This window comes from Arvicanthis niloticus, chromosome 8 (genome assembly GCF_011762505.2).
Source record: "Arvicanthis niloticus isolate mArvNil1 chromosome 8, mArvNil1.pat.X, whole genome shotgun sequence".
Lineage (NCBI taxonomy): Eukaryota > Metazoa > Chordata > Mammalia > Rodentia > Muridae > Arvicanthis > Arvicanthis niloticus.
The window spans coordinates 19134007-19148088 of record NC_047665.1 but is presented as its reverse complement, the minus strand read 5'-3'; the positions used below and the strand labels follow the sequence as shown (position 1 = coordinate 19148088).

At 45.4% G+C, this 14082-nt stretch overlaps 2 long non-coding RNA genes across 9 annotated transcripts in view; one reads left to right on the top strand and one right to left on the bottom strand.

Moving 5' to 3' along the window:
- Window positions 1-14082, bottom strand: part of LOC143443289 (uncharacterized) — a 126102-nt gene that overhangs the window by 49704 nt on the left and 62316 nt on the right. Inside the window, exon 6 of one of the 7 annotated variants that reach the window (XR_013112125.1) lies at window positions 3287-3452. The exons of the other annotated variants lie outside the window; for them this stretch is intronic. This is a non-coding gene — a long non-coding RNA (uncharacterized LOC143443289). Of the gene's footprint in view, window positions 1-3286; window positions 3453-14082 lie in introns of those variants that run through there. 7 annotated transcript variants of the gene reach the window in all.
- Window positions 1-14082, top strand: part of LOC143443290 (uncharacterized) — a 51459-nt gene that overhangs the window by 3384 nt on the left and 33993 nt on the right. The gene's annotated exons all lie outside the window — the stretch shown is intronic.

Sequence of the window (14082 nt, the reverse complement as noted above, 5' to 3'; positions counted from 1 at the left end):
GATTCTGCCATTCTCCCTCCTAAACCAACAGCAAACAAACTAGGACATAAAATAACAGCATAGTATGTGGTGGGACACATGTGCTGGTTATTTTTTGTCAATGTGACACAAGCAAGAGTCCATCACAGAAGAGGCCTCCATCAGACTGGCCTATAGGCAAGTCTCTGAGACATTTTCTTGATTGGTAATTGGTGTAGGGGGTCCCAGCCCACTATGGTCAGTGCTGTTCTTGGGCAGGTAGGTCTGTGTGGTATAAGAAAGCAGACTGAGTAAGCCATGGAAAGGAAGGCGGCAGCAGCGTTCCTCCACAGTCTCTGCTTCAGTTCCTGCCTCCAGGTTCCTGCTTTGCTTGAGTTCCTACCTTGGCCTGCCTTGATGATGGGCTGTGATCAGGACATATAAACTGAATAAACCCTTTCCTCCTCAAGTTGCTTTTGGTCATGGTCTTTATCATAGCAACCAAAGGCAAACTAGGATGAAAACACACAGCGAGTATAATCCTAAGAAAGCCCTGAATGATTATAGCCCAGCATAATACAGCCATTAAAGGGGCAGTGGATGGATGGATGGATGGATGGATGGATGGATGGATGGATGGATGGATGAGTGAGTGAATGAATGAACAGTGAATGCTGACATCCTTCTGTATTCATCACTTTTCTCCTTATTGTGACCAAATACCCAACAAGAAGCAACTTAAGAGAAGAAGGGTTTAATTGGGCCAACAGTTTTAGAAGGAATACAGTCCACGATGAAGGCATGGTGGCAGGTGGCCCCATCTGGCAGGTATGTGCAGGTGGGACCCTTCACCTCACAGCTTGACAGAACAGAAAGCAGAGAACAGACAGACCAGATTGTAAACTCCAAGGCCTGTGCTTAATGACCCACTTCCTCTGAGGAGACACCAACTCCTGAAAGTTCCACAACCTTGCAAAACAGAGCCAACAGCTAGGGACCAAATGTTCAAACACAGGAGACTATGAGGGGCATTTTAACATTCAAACCCAAACAACCTGTTACCAAAATACAATAATATATTGTACAACATAATATGATACAAGTATGTGGTATAAGAAAAGGCCTGCTTAATTGTAGGCATAATTATACCATGGTACAAGGTGGGCATTCAATAAATGTGTGTTGAAGACATGAATGGTGGGGTTGGAGAGATGGCTGTGTGTAACGGCCACACAAGGATGGGTACTGAATTCAACTGTCCAGAATCCAACAAGCTAGATATACCCATGCACCCCTGTAAGAAGAGATGCCTTGGAGAAGTAGAGATGGGAAGATCCCTGGGACTCATTGGCCAGCCAGCCTAACTGACTCTCTGAGTCCTGGTTCATAAACATAAGGGAGAGAGAGACTGAGCAAGACACCCAGTGTTGTTGACCTCTGACCTCCACATGCACATGCATGCATTTGCATGCCTGAATATGTATACACATGGGGGGGAGGAGGGGAAAAGGGAAAGAGGGAGTCACTAGGCCTAGTAATACACACCTGCAATCACAGCACTTAGGAAGAGGCAGGAGGATCATAAGTTCTAGCCTTGCATAGACTATATACTGAGACTGTCTTAGAAAAAGAAAAAAAAAAAAAAGGATAGACGGATGAGAGCTATACAAGGATTTTAAGCTACATAAATACCTTCCGTCTCATTCAGCCAGCTGTCAGGGTTCTGATTAAATTAAATTCACTTAGCTCCATCCACCCTCTTCAAGTATGAAATTTAAGTAGGTGAGACCAAAAGCGCTCCCCCTTTCTTTCCCGCTTCTTAGTAAAGCAGGTCTTTGGCTGCAGGGGTGGCTAATCGGTGCTGGTGACTAGATGAGGATGGCTTTCTGTCACCTTCTCTCAGGCTGGCTTGACCCTGTGGAGGGCTCATCACATTCTGCTCAGCAGCAAGTCTACCTTCTTTCTTTGAGCCTGGTTACCAACATCCTCTTTCTTTCTTTCTTTCTTTCTTCCTTTCTTCCTTCCTTTCTTTCTTTCTTTCTTTCTTTCCTTCTTTCTTTCTTTCTTTCTTTCTTTCTTTCTTTCTTTCTTTCTTTCTAAGTGAAAGACAAGAGAGGCAAGCAGCCTCCAACCTTCATTGTAGTGTGTGTGTGTGTGTGTGTGTGTGTGTGGTAAGGACAGACAAAAATTATGACATTTACATCTTTTGGGTGGCATGAGTACCAGCCTTCTCTTAAAAGAAACAAGACAGAGAAATTCTGCCATGATAGCAGGAAGATAGGCTGGGTAACAGCAAATACTGCTTCTGAGTGACTCAGTGTATGACTAACTTGGTAGACTCTGGCTTGGAGTCACATGTGTCCTACTGTGACTAGAGCCAATGCCCTTCTGGTATAAGCACCTTAGCATAGGCAGGTTACTGAGCCTGATATTAGAGTGCTGGTCTCTCTTCTTCACCCCGATCGAACATTTGGATGTAATGCAGTTGCTTTGCCAGGCTGCTGTATCCCATCTTCCTAGCATGCATCCCTGCAGCTCTCGCTGTGATGACCTGCCATCCATGCATGGGCTGAGTTCCCACGAGACAATGGGATTCCAGGCTGGGGCAGCAGCACAGAACATTCCAGAAGCAGCTGGGCCAATCTACTTGCTGACTATTCCTGGCTTGGAAGGAGAAAGCCTTTTTCTTTTAACCCTTGGAAATGACAAAAGATGACTTCCCAAAGGCCTATCTTGTGAAAGGACAGTCTTCTGTGTGTCCACTTCCTTCTTTGAAGTGCTCCTCTCTCCCCAAGTGCAAAGCTCTGGGGTATCACTAGTCTATTCACATGCATACTATAGCATGTGCTTCAGGTCTAAATCACACAACTGTGAAGAACTGTAAGTGCTCACTGCTCCCAACACTGTAGCACAAGAGCTGTCCCTTCTCAAGAGTACATACACTCCATGTCCCTGACTGGGCTCTGCCAACAGAGTTCCTCCTTCAGCTAGGCTCTCAGATGTCAGGAAGCAAATTCTGTGGTTGGTTTTCATGGATTTGGTTGGTTGGTTGACTAAGATAAAGTCTCACTACACAGCCCTGGCTGGCCCAGAACTCACTATGTAGACCAAGCTAGCCTTGAACTCATGGAGATCCACCTATTTCTGAGTCTAGAGTGCTGGGATTGGAGATGCGAGCCAGCATGCTGGGCTTTCATGGAGTTCTTGAAGGCAAGTTATGTTCTATATACATCTTCTACGGCTGCTGGAACTCATTAATATAAACTTGGGGATTCAAAACAGTAGAAATTTGGATTCTTCAAGTTCCAATATCCTCAAGTCTGAAGTCTAGCTGTGGGCAGGGCCACATTTTCTCTGGAGGCTCTAGAGGAGAGTCCTTCCTTGTCTTACCTGGTATCAGGTGGCTCCTGGCATTCCTTGGCTTGTGCCTGCATCATACTAATCCAGTGGTTCTCAACATGTGGGTGGAGACCCCTTTGGGGGTTGAAGACCACCTAAGACCATCAGAAAACACAGATATTTATATTATGTGATTCATAACAGTAGCAAAATTACAGGGTTTTTTTTTGCTACAGAGGTAGCAAAAAAAAATAATAATTTTATAGTTGGGGTCACCACAACATGAGGAACTGTATTCAAGGGTCACAGTGTTAGGGAGGTTGAGATCCATTGCTCTGTCATGGTCTTTTCTCTATATGTTCATCTGTATGGTCAGGGACATCTGTTGTTGGATTTAGGATCCACACAGATAACCCAGATCTTATATTGTGAAATCTTTAAATTGATTCCCTCTGCCATGTTTCCTTTCCTGCATGAGGTTACATGTTCAGAAATTTGGGGAGTCATGATGTAGACATTGCCCCTAGGAAGCCATTGTTCATCATACCACAATCTCTTACAGTGCTGCAGCTCACCCCTAAGTCAGGGCTAGATCAATGTGCTATAGGTCAGTTAACTGCTGTATTAGATGGTCTTCTGCTACTGTGACAAAATACCCAAGCAATCAACTTATAAAGATGAAAGGTTTACTTTAGCCCACAGCCCAAAGTTTCAGCAATGGTCAGTTGTTCCATTGCTTTGGAGCTTGTGACAGCACAGTACATCACAGTAGGAACTCATGTTGGAGGAAGCTGCTCACCTCCTGGCAGCCAGGAAGCATCGGGGACAGTGTCTGAGGTCCCAGATCTCCTTTAAGAATCCCAGCGGCCTCCCTCCCTCTCCACTCCCCACAGGTTCCTCCACCTCCACACAGCAGCACAGACTGATGTGCAAGCCTCTGACACAAGGGTCTTTTGAGGACATGGGCTCAAACATAACCCGATCACCCCACCTTGTGCTGAGTGTTGTTTGTGGAAATGGACACTTTCTTGGTGTCCATCACAGGAAATGATCGAGGAGGCGTAAATTCTTGCTCTTCAGAAGTTCTCAGTCAAGTGAGTCAGAGACTGCAACATCTAATCATCAAGTATATACCATGATTGATGCTATGAAAACCTGGGAAGTCCTGTTACTCAAGAAACCTACAGCCCACCTGCTGGCTCCAGTCAGAGTCATCTTTTTGTCTATGTGTTGCAGAATTGGCCTAACTGGGAAATGAAGGCTGTTGAAGGAAGAGGGGTAGCCTGGGGATGAAAGAGGGTCCTTCCCTGGAGAAGTTTCTCCAGAGCATAAACATGCCTGTCTGAATATTGACAACAAGGAGAAACATTTAGTGCAAGCCCCGCACTGGGTGTGTAATGCATTTGACTCCGAGCAGAGAGCATGGCAGAGTCAGAAACTGCTCCCCTGTGGACAGAAGCGATGCCTTCCAGAAAAGCCGTCTCCAAATTTGTGCACAAATCAACGGCTTGGACGGAGGCCAAGAGGCAAACTCACTCCTTCGCTGCCGAGTTATTTAAGCATTTAATGCTTCAGGCATGAGGGGCTGTGTGTGAGCTGCCACTCGAAAGCTGTGTGTTGAGTGTGCTGAATGGGAGATGCTCTGGCTCACACACACACAGAAACGAGCCGTGCCATTTTTGTTGATCACGGACCTTTTGGCTAAGACTGGGCCCTGGGTTTCCTAAGCAGGTGAGCGCTGTGGTGGTTTGAATGAGAAATGTCTTCCAGAGGCTCCTGTATCTGAACACTTGATCCCTATTGATGGTGCTCTTTGGGGAAGTTAAAGAACCTTTGCGCGGTGTGGTCTTGATGGAGAAAGTACATCCCTGCTGATGGGCTTTGAGGGGGTGAAGCCTCACCCTGCTTCCTCCTCCTCTTCCTCCTCTTCCTCCTCTTCCTCCTCTTCCTCCTCTTCCTTCTCTTCCTTCCTCTTCCTTCTCCTCTGTAGCTTCAATCTTCCATAATTTAGGAGACATAATTTAGCGTTGGTACACAGGCATAGAAGGAGGCATAGTCTGTGTGCAAATGACCTAGACTACTGTGACCATTTTATTTTGTAGAGAGTCTCAGAGACTCTTTTCCTTAAAGGGCACATACTCTGTTACAGCAAAATGACTCTTCTAGTGTTTTGTTTTGCTTTTTAGTTGAAATGTAATGGACGTCATGAATAAGTTATTCCAAACTAGCCCTTGTCTTAAGAACCATTACCTTCAAAGAAAGAAATTAGCTCTGGAAGAAAAATTTTAAGGAAACTGTTAAGGGCCTACCAATAACCACCAAAGTTCAAAGACAGTTTCTGGAAAGCCTTGCTTTGGTAGAAACTTCTGGAAACAAACTCTTGTCTGAGAGAAGTGGCTTCTGGGAAACATGGGTGTGCAGATTCTGCCATTTGCTTCCAGAATGACATATGTTGACTTCTGAGTAAAGATGTCAACATGCAATCTCAGCGATGATTAGAATTGGTATAGGGTGACACCTCTAGGAAACTGACCATGCAGCTGGCACATTCTACCAAGGCAACAGGAACTGACCTGCTGGGTTCCCAGGTCCTCAGAGCATGTCCATCAGCACAGACAGACGACTTCTGCTGACCTTATACAGCTCTCAAAGAACCAGCCAGGCGCTGGCTTACATATGTAAGTATGCCCACCACAAAAATCAGTCCTGATTCACTTTTCATTCCTCATTAAGTCTCCCAGGAGGTGGGGGAAGCAAGTCCAACCTTTGGAGAATACAGAAATGCAGGTGGCTAATTCTGCCCAAAGATGTCCTTTGGGAAGATGGTGGCATGTCAACAGTTTACCTTAGACAATCTCCTCTTTCTTTTTCCAGACCTTACTGAGACACACTAATTTTGCAGTACACATCATATGCGGGCCTACTATGTGCCAAGCATGTTGGCTAAACATGCACGATGAAGAAAAGTTAAACAGTCAATATACAGTCTGCTCTCCATATCTAAAGGTACTAAAGCAACAGATTCAACACTTGTATCAAAAATAATTGAGATCTGACTCAATGGATAAAGGCACTCACTGCTAAGTCTGATAACATGAGTTTGATCCCTGGGACCCACATGGTAGAAAACAGAGACCCAGCTCCAGACAGTTATCCTCAGACATCCATGCATGAAAATGTATGAACACATACACACACACACACACACGCATACACGCACATGCATGCACACACACACATGGAAGCATGGGAAATAAAAATTAAAAGAATAATAATTGGGAAGGTGTGCCTTTACTGAACACGTTCACACATTTTCTCTTGCAAGGACTCCCTAGGCAGCATAGCATAATAATTATTTCCCTGGCATTTACTTTGTGTCAGGTATTGCAAGTGGTCCAGGGGTTGTTTAAAGCATACAGGAGGGTGTGTGTAATAGGTTCTAAGCAAACACGACATCATTTTAAAATAAGTACCTTCAGATTTGGGTCCCCACAGCAAGGAAAAGGGTCTCCTAGAGTCTGTACCATGTGACTCCCCAGCTGGGGTCACCTTCTACCATGTGGGTTCCAGAACAAAGTAGTGGAGGATTTGGCAGCCCATCAATAGGCTGGTGGATACGAAACTCGATAAATGCGCTCAGTGGAGTTTTATCTGCTTGTAAAGAGCAAAACTGTCATTTTCAGGGAGAAAAAAAAATGGATAGAACTAGAAAACATCATGCTAGGAGAAATGAAGCAGACCTGGAAAGGCAGACAACACATGCTTACTCTAAGACGTGGAAGATGAGGGGGTCTATGTTTGTTTGTTGTGTTTGAAAGTAGAAGGGGAGCTGTCTGAGAAATGAGATCAGTGGAGGGAGGGAAAGAAGGAGGAAAGAAAGAGAATATGAACAAGGATGGCGTGTCCATGTATGAACAGGTCATATGGTATAACGCGTGCCTCCCATGTTGCCCCATGCCCGTGGACGAGAAAACACGAGAGACGCAATTCGGGTAGTTATTGCAAAACGAGGACTTTTTACTTCTGTAACACACACGTGGAAGGCGCGGAAGGACGCACAAGGGCGGAAGGGAGGAGACGCGGAAGGGGCCTTGCTTTAAATACAGCCTAGAGTGACGTATTCACTTCTGATTGGCTGTTCGCTCACCACCCAATATTATGCCTCGGGATTGGCAGTGACTTTGGCACGCCTTTCTGCCTAGCAGCTGCGCAGATAATTGTTTACAATTGGGAAGACACGCGGCCAGCGCCATCTTGAAATGGAAGATTATATCACCGTTAACAGCGGCTTCCTACAATATGGAAGTGATATTTTGTGTGATACAAATACTTTGAAATGCAACTTTAGAAATAATGAACTTTTTCCCCACACTTGGTTATTCAATGACGTTTAAATTTAGCAGTCTTTGCAAGGAAAGCCAATATAACCCAAACTCCTATTTAGAGTTTCTTGAAAGTGGAAAACCAACCTTCCCATCCTAGTCTGAGCACATGGTGCTCTGTGCCCATACCAACCTTGAATGGTGGCTCTGAGGAATACTGACTGGAGGGCCCCAGCCCCTCTGCCCACTTACATGAACCTGTTTCAACATATGCTTGATGGAGCACTTGCCCCTGCTCCTTCCATCTAGCAGTGAGAGCTCAGCTACAGCCACCTTTATTGCTGACCACCCCTAGTGATTCTAAACTTCCTTCCTCAATGGCATCCAGCCGACTTGGCTACGCAGGAGCCCCCACTCTTCCATGCTCATTCTTCAATCTAGCTGACAAGAAGACACCATTGGAGAAAATTAACTCAGGCTGCCTTGCTGTCAATGGCCATCCATGGCAGCTTGAAAGACACTTCAAGAACTCAAGAAAAGGTCGAAGGAGATACAAGGAAGGCAGGAGGGGGTAGTGAATTGGTTTCCTATCAATGCTGCTCAGTCCTTTTTTAGGGTATGACAAGCAGAAAAAGAAAATCTCTGTGGGGTCTATTTGATGCTCATGGCCAGATGGGACCAGCTCAGAGCCTGGGTCTAGCCTATACTGCTTCTTTGTTGCCACACAGTATCCTCACTGTGTCTTCCCAACCTTTCCAAACACTGCTCCAGAATAGAGCTTCCAGGTCTCAGGAATGCTGGTACAGCTGCCTCCTGAAGGACACCAGCATCTTGGGCAAGACTGGAACACAGTAGGGCCAAAGTGTAGGAAAGCCTAATGGACAGACCATTTGCATCGTGTATACCATCCACCAAAAATAAAAGGTGACCAAAATGAGGACCAACAAGTGTGGGTAGGGCGGCTGGAAGAAAGTTCCTCCAGATAGGAAGTTAGGCACAGCAGCTGTGGCTACAGCAGCTCATTAAAGGCCTTCTCCACGGTTCCTCACAGCATGGCCCCAATGACACGAGAAAGTCCTTGGGTTTCCAAAACAGATTTACTGGCATGATGGATGATGGTTGAATCTGGATGTGCACCCCCATGAAACTCAGGGCAGACCTGAGTTAAATAGGGAGGGAGAGAGGGGGAGGGTCTGGGGAAGAATGCTTAATTGGCTCCACCCTCTGGCCTTCAGGCATCTCATTAGTATGTAAATATCTCTAGGGCCTGAGGCCTGTAGTCACATCCTCTACCAGTTGCTCTTTGGGTGGGGCTGCATTGCCTTGAATGTGACTGAACAATGCAGGTCAATGGAGTTCCACGTGTTAGGAACCTGGATTCTGGGAGCCCCGGTGGAATTGATGCCCGTTCCTTACAGGCAATGGACACCTGTTGGGTCTCTGGGCTTTCCAGCCAGTGCTTCGACCAAAACCAGCCATCCTATCACGGTCCTACAAACAAGTAGTGAATACGTTTATTTTATATGGAACCATAGAGAGAGACTCTCTGTATTCATCTATATATCGATCGAGTCATACCTGCACAGATTCATTTCCATTCACATAACACACAACAGCATTCTACAACCAAGTACAAAGAACTTTTTTATCTAAAAATATATTTTAAAAAATCCTTAAGCCTGGTATTCTTGTTTAAAAGAAACTATTAACTATATTTCACCCGCTAGCCATTAAATTAGACATTACCAAATGTGTGTTTATGTGAACCATGAAGGGAATGCTGAGGAGTCCTTTGAAAACTCTACTTCCTCTTGCAATAGTTATAGTTTAAAAAAAAAAAAAAAAAGTTGGCTGGGACAGCTGCAGAGTTGGTAGAGTGCGTGGCTAGCATGCATGAACCCCTAGGTTCCAGCCCCAGTATTTTATAAACCAGACATAGTGAGTGACACATGCCTGTTATCCCAGCTCCTTTGGGAGGTAGAGGCAGGAGGCTCAGAAATTCAAGGGCACCCCAAGCTACAAATCACATTGGCGGCGTGGATACATGAGTCCTCATCTTGAAACAAAACAAGAGAGAAGACTGTATATATGTGGTAGCACATGCCTTGTAAGTCCCTTGAGAACTCAGCTCCTCAAAATTACTCGCACCTTTCAGCTTTCATAACCCCCAAATCTCTGTGTGTTGATCTCACCCACATACACGTTTATGTTGATACCTTTTGACCAGTTTCCATATGTCAAGATGAGACTTTTGTAAGTCAGCTGAAAGTGACCATTTTGAACATTTCCGGTGGTACCAGCAGCCAATGGCTGTTTCTGCGATCACTGGAAATTCTTTATTGCATTTTGGGCCCATGGTTTTATAAAAATAAGTGTGGAAATGGAAAATAGATGTACAGAAATGAAAACCTTATGAGTGTCATAAAATGAAGACAAAACCAGACGCCATGGGTCCACTGTGGCTACCAATGTTGTGACTCGATCAGGAAAGATCTAAGGGCAGAGGACAGTTAGAGATCCGGTCATATTTTGCAGGCTGTGGTGAGGAAGACCTTTCCTCTTGGACCACTTTTGTCACACACTTGTGAAGAGGAGATGCTCAGGAAGTAGTTGCTTATAAAATTAGTAAACTTGCAGAAGACCCGAGTTCAATTCCCAAATCCTACCGCAGGAAGCTCACAGCCTCCAGTAACTCCAGGCTCAGGCCTGATGCTGGCTGGCCTCCAGTGGCACTAGCACAGATGGGGTGCCCACATACTGTGGACACACACATTCAAATGAATAAAAAAAGAAGTAGTGAAGGAGGAAGCTAGCCTTCCACTCCCGCAGTCAATGCTTCATGTAAAGAAGACAAGAGCTACGGGCTGGATAACTGATCCCAATCCTCACATCTTAAGGGATGGATTTCCAGCCTCTGGCACTACTGGGAGGTGGTGGGACCTGCAGGAAGTACATATAGTGGGAGGAAGTTATGTCACTGGAGTGGGAGTGGGGTGGGCACATACCCATGAAAGGAATACTGGGACTGTTCCTTTCCTTCTCCCTTTTGCTTCCTTGCTGTGAGGGAGTTAGCTTCCTGCATCCCCAGCTCCCATCCCTACAACTATGGTGTGCCGTCTCACCATAATCCAGAACCAATGAGGCCACCCACTCACCAAAACCTCCAAATGAAGAGCCCAAATCACCCTCTCCTTTTTGAAAAGCTGCTATTTCAGGTGTTTTGGATATTCTCCCTAATAATAAAACTCGGACTGGCAATTAAAGAAGGCCCTTGGGCGGCTCTCTCTTCCTTTTTCCATAGTTCACTCATGTCTCGCTGCTCTAGGTCTACGGAAGAGTCTTGGCTCAGCCCAGAGGGGCTCAGCAAGGGACACTTTTGTCCCCAGGAGACATTTGACAATTTCTGGAGACATTTTGAGTTGTGATTTAGGATGGGGTTTGTACTAGCAGCTAATGGAGACAAGCCAACGGTAATATTAATTACCCCTACCCAGGGCAGCCTTCCGTATGATAAATCCCATTACCCATGTCAACATCAGCAGTTCTGTTAAAGAAAACAGTAGTCTTTAAAGTCTACCTGTAATTCAGGAACTCAACCTCTATTAAAATTCACCAAATCCAGGTCATCTCTCTAAACCCCTTGGACTGTGCATTTTCCTCCCCCGCACCGTTGACATGGGATGAGTGACTACATCCATGTGGATGGAAGAGCTGAATAATTCAAAAAGAGACTGAATAATCACTGTCATTTGCTGAGTGCTTCCGGCAATCTGGCCAAACACAGTTTTCAGAGCTTCTTCTGTGTATATTAGTCCATTTTAACCCGATAAGAGCTCTAGGCGGGTCCACTGTGTTCCTTGTTTTACGGACAAGCAGTCTCAGGCTAAGAAAGGTTAAGGGATGCAATCCACGTCACAGTTAGGGTTATACTCTAGAAAGTCTGATCAAGGGGTAGAAGAAGAGACACAGTCAATCAGCGAAAAGCTGACAAAGCAGCCAAGGTTCCCACAGGAGATGCAGAGGAGAGAGGAGGTAGGTAGAAAGCCAGCTGGAGCAGGTCTGGTGGGTCAAGATGATGGCCGCAGCTTTTCCCTCCAGGTTCTTAATGCTGACTCTGCCAGAGAGACTGCAGTTCTGAGTACTGGGCCTCTGACATCAGGGCCCACTGCATGCGGCCCGCTGTTTAATGCCTTCACACTGTGGCTCCGTCATGGCATATAAACCATGGCATAGCGAGAGAGGCTTCTGCCCCCTGCTCACACTCCTTATAGTCTGTGAGCCAAGGCCTTGCTTTGTTCAAAAAGCTGCAGACTCGTGGAGGGGACAGAAAGCATGGGCTATATTTAAAATCTGCCACAGCAATATGCTGACCAGTGAGGCTTGTTTATTAAGATCTTTATGTGGGGTGAAGTACCACTGCGCTTGTGTCAGCTGGTTTATGGAGAGGCCCTGGTTTCAAGATCAGGCTTCTGTTTGTCTTCTCTGCTGAGCTGACAGGAGGATGGTTTGGAGTTTCCATCATGCCCCAAACATCTGTATTAGAGAATCAGCAATGAAGACCTGCAGCTCCAAATGGAGTTCCGACTGTGGACAGCCCTTGTCTGTCAATAGATTAAGTTGCTATTTTTACCCAAAGAGAAAGGAGGATAAATGGGTTAAGGACAGCAGAAACTGGCCTGCCAAGTTATTTTTGCACACTCTCAAAGGGACACGGGGTGGGTTTAGTTTTCCTGTTAATGGTGTTTGAAGGAAAAAAATACTTAAGCGATCTATCTCATCTCAAATCTAGATGCTCACAGATAAATTTACCCTCCTCCATTCCCCCCACTTGAATAAGACTCTGAATTAGAAAGGATGAATGCCCAGGAATCTGCCTCTGATTAAAATCAGGCCCTTTATCCTTTATGTATCTTCTTATTTAAAACCTGAGCTTCGAACTTTACCCAGATGGGCCAGGTCTTTGGAGAAGGAACTACACTTATTGCCAATACCCTCACAGGACAGTAAAAACAGTGACAGTAGTAAGTAGTTGACACATATACTGGCCTATTAATCCCCACATTTTTCTTGGTTAGTACTGATATGATCTACTTATTAAAACCCTTCCTGAAGAGTAACATTTACATAGAAACTGACATAAATTTTTAAAGACATGATTCTGTGAATTGTACAAACTGGACACACGGAAGAAACCAATAGGATGTGTGTGGCCCTGTGATGTGGCATGAGTACTACAGAACCTTTCAGGACTCTTAGCGGGTTTAACTCAGGGGCTCCAGTCCCGGAAACTCAGCCACCACTAAAGCCACCCAAAAGCCAGCGGCTTCTGAGCTCATTGGCTCGTGTCTGAGAAGCAAGAATTGTGGGCAAGGAAGGGCAGGGTGAACTCAGATTTATTAAAAGAAAATGAGAAAGGGTGCCTAGAGTGGGAGGGACTGAATGGATGCCTACAAAGGATGAAGGATGAATACAGCCATGTTGCCCTGACAGGGTGTGTGTGTGTGTGTGTGTGTGTGTGCACATGTGTGTATTATGAAAGGAACTGGATGTGGATTGAAAGTAATTTTTAATAGAATTTGTCACTTTCAAGCCCATGAATGGCCAAGCCAGTAAGGAGTTCAAACACCCTACCTATAGCACCTTGGTTTAATCAGAGTTACTGGCTCATTCACGAGAGGGGTCCTGTGTGCTTTTTGACTAGATGATGACCCACCATTAGACCTTAGGCCCTGCGAGACCTGCCTAAGGCAGTGGTTCCGAACCTTCCTAAAGCTCCACCCCTTTAATACAGCTCCTCATGTTGTAGTAACCGCCAACCACAAGATTTTCATTGCTACTTCATAACTGTAATCTTGCTAAGTATTATGAATCATAATGTAAATGCCTATGTGTTATGGTGGTCTTAGGCGATACCCATGAAAATGTTGTTTGACTCCCAAAGGGGTCTTGACCCATAGGTTGGGGAATCTCTGATCTAAGAGGTGCTAACTCCTGTCTCACAGCCTACACCTCCATCCCCTCCCCCGACATTAGGTAACTCCCACCTCAGCTTATGACAGTGCAGGTTTGGTTCCCACAGCTTTTACTTTGCACACATGCTGGTGTATATGGTCACTTAGCACATATGTTGGTATACACTTTCACTGTGCACACATGCTGGTGTGCACTTCCACTCTGCACACACGCTGTGTACACTGCGTATACTCTCGTGTCTGGCCTGTCACTCAGCGCTAGTGTGTGGGGGTCCCCTGTATTACTGTGCACAGCTGCACTTTGTATGTTGCAACTTTCTTATCCTCTCTGCTCTAGAACTCCTGGTGCATGAATATGCTGCCATTTTCCCCCTTACTTTAATGTGACTAGGTTTTATGCTTCATTTAAGGTTAAAGTTTCAGGTTTAAGGTTAAAGGTTAAAGGTTCAGGTCGAAGGTTAAGAACACAGAGAGGCAAAAGACTAAAATTA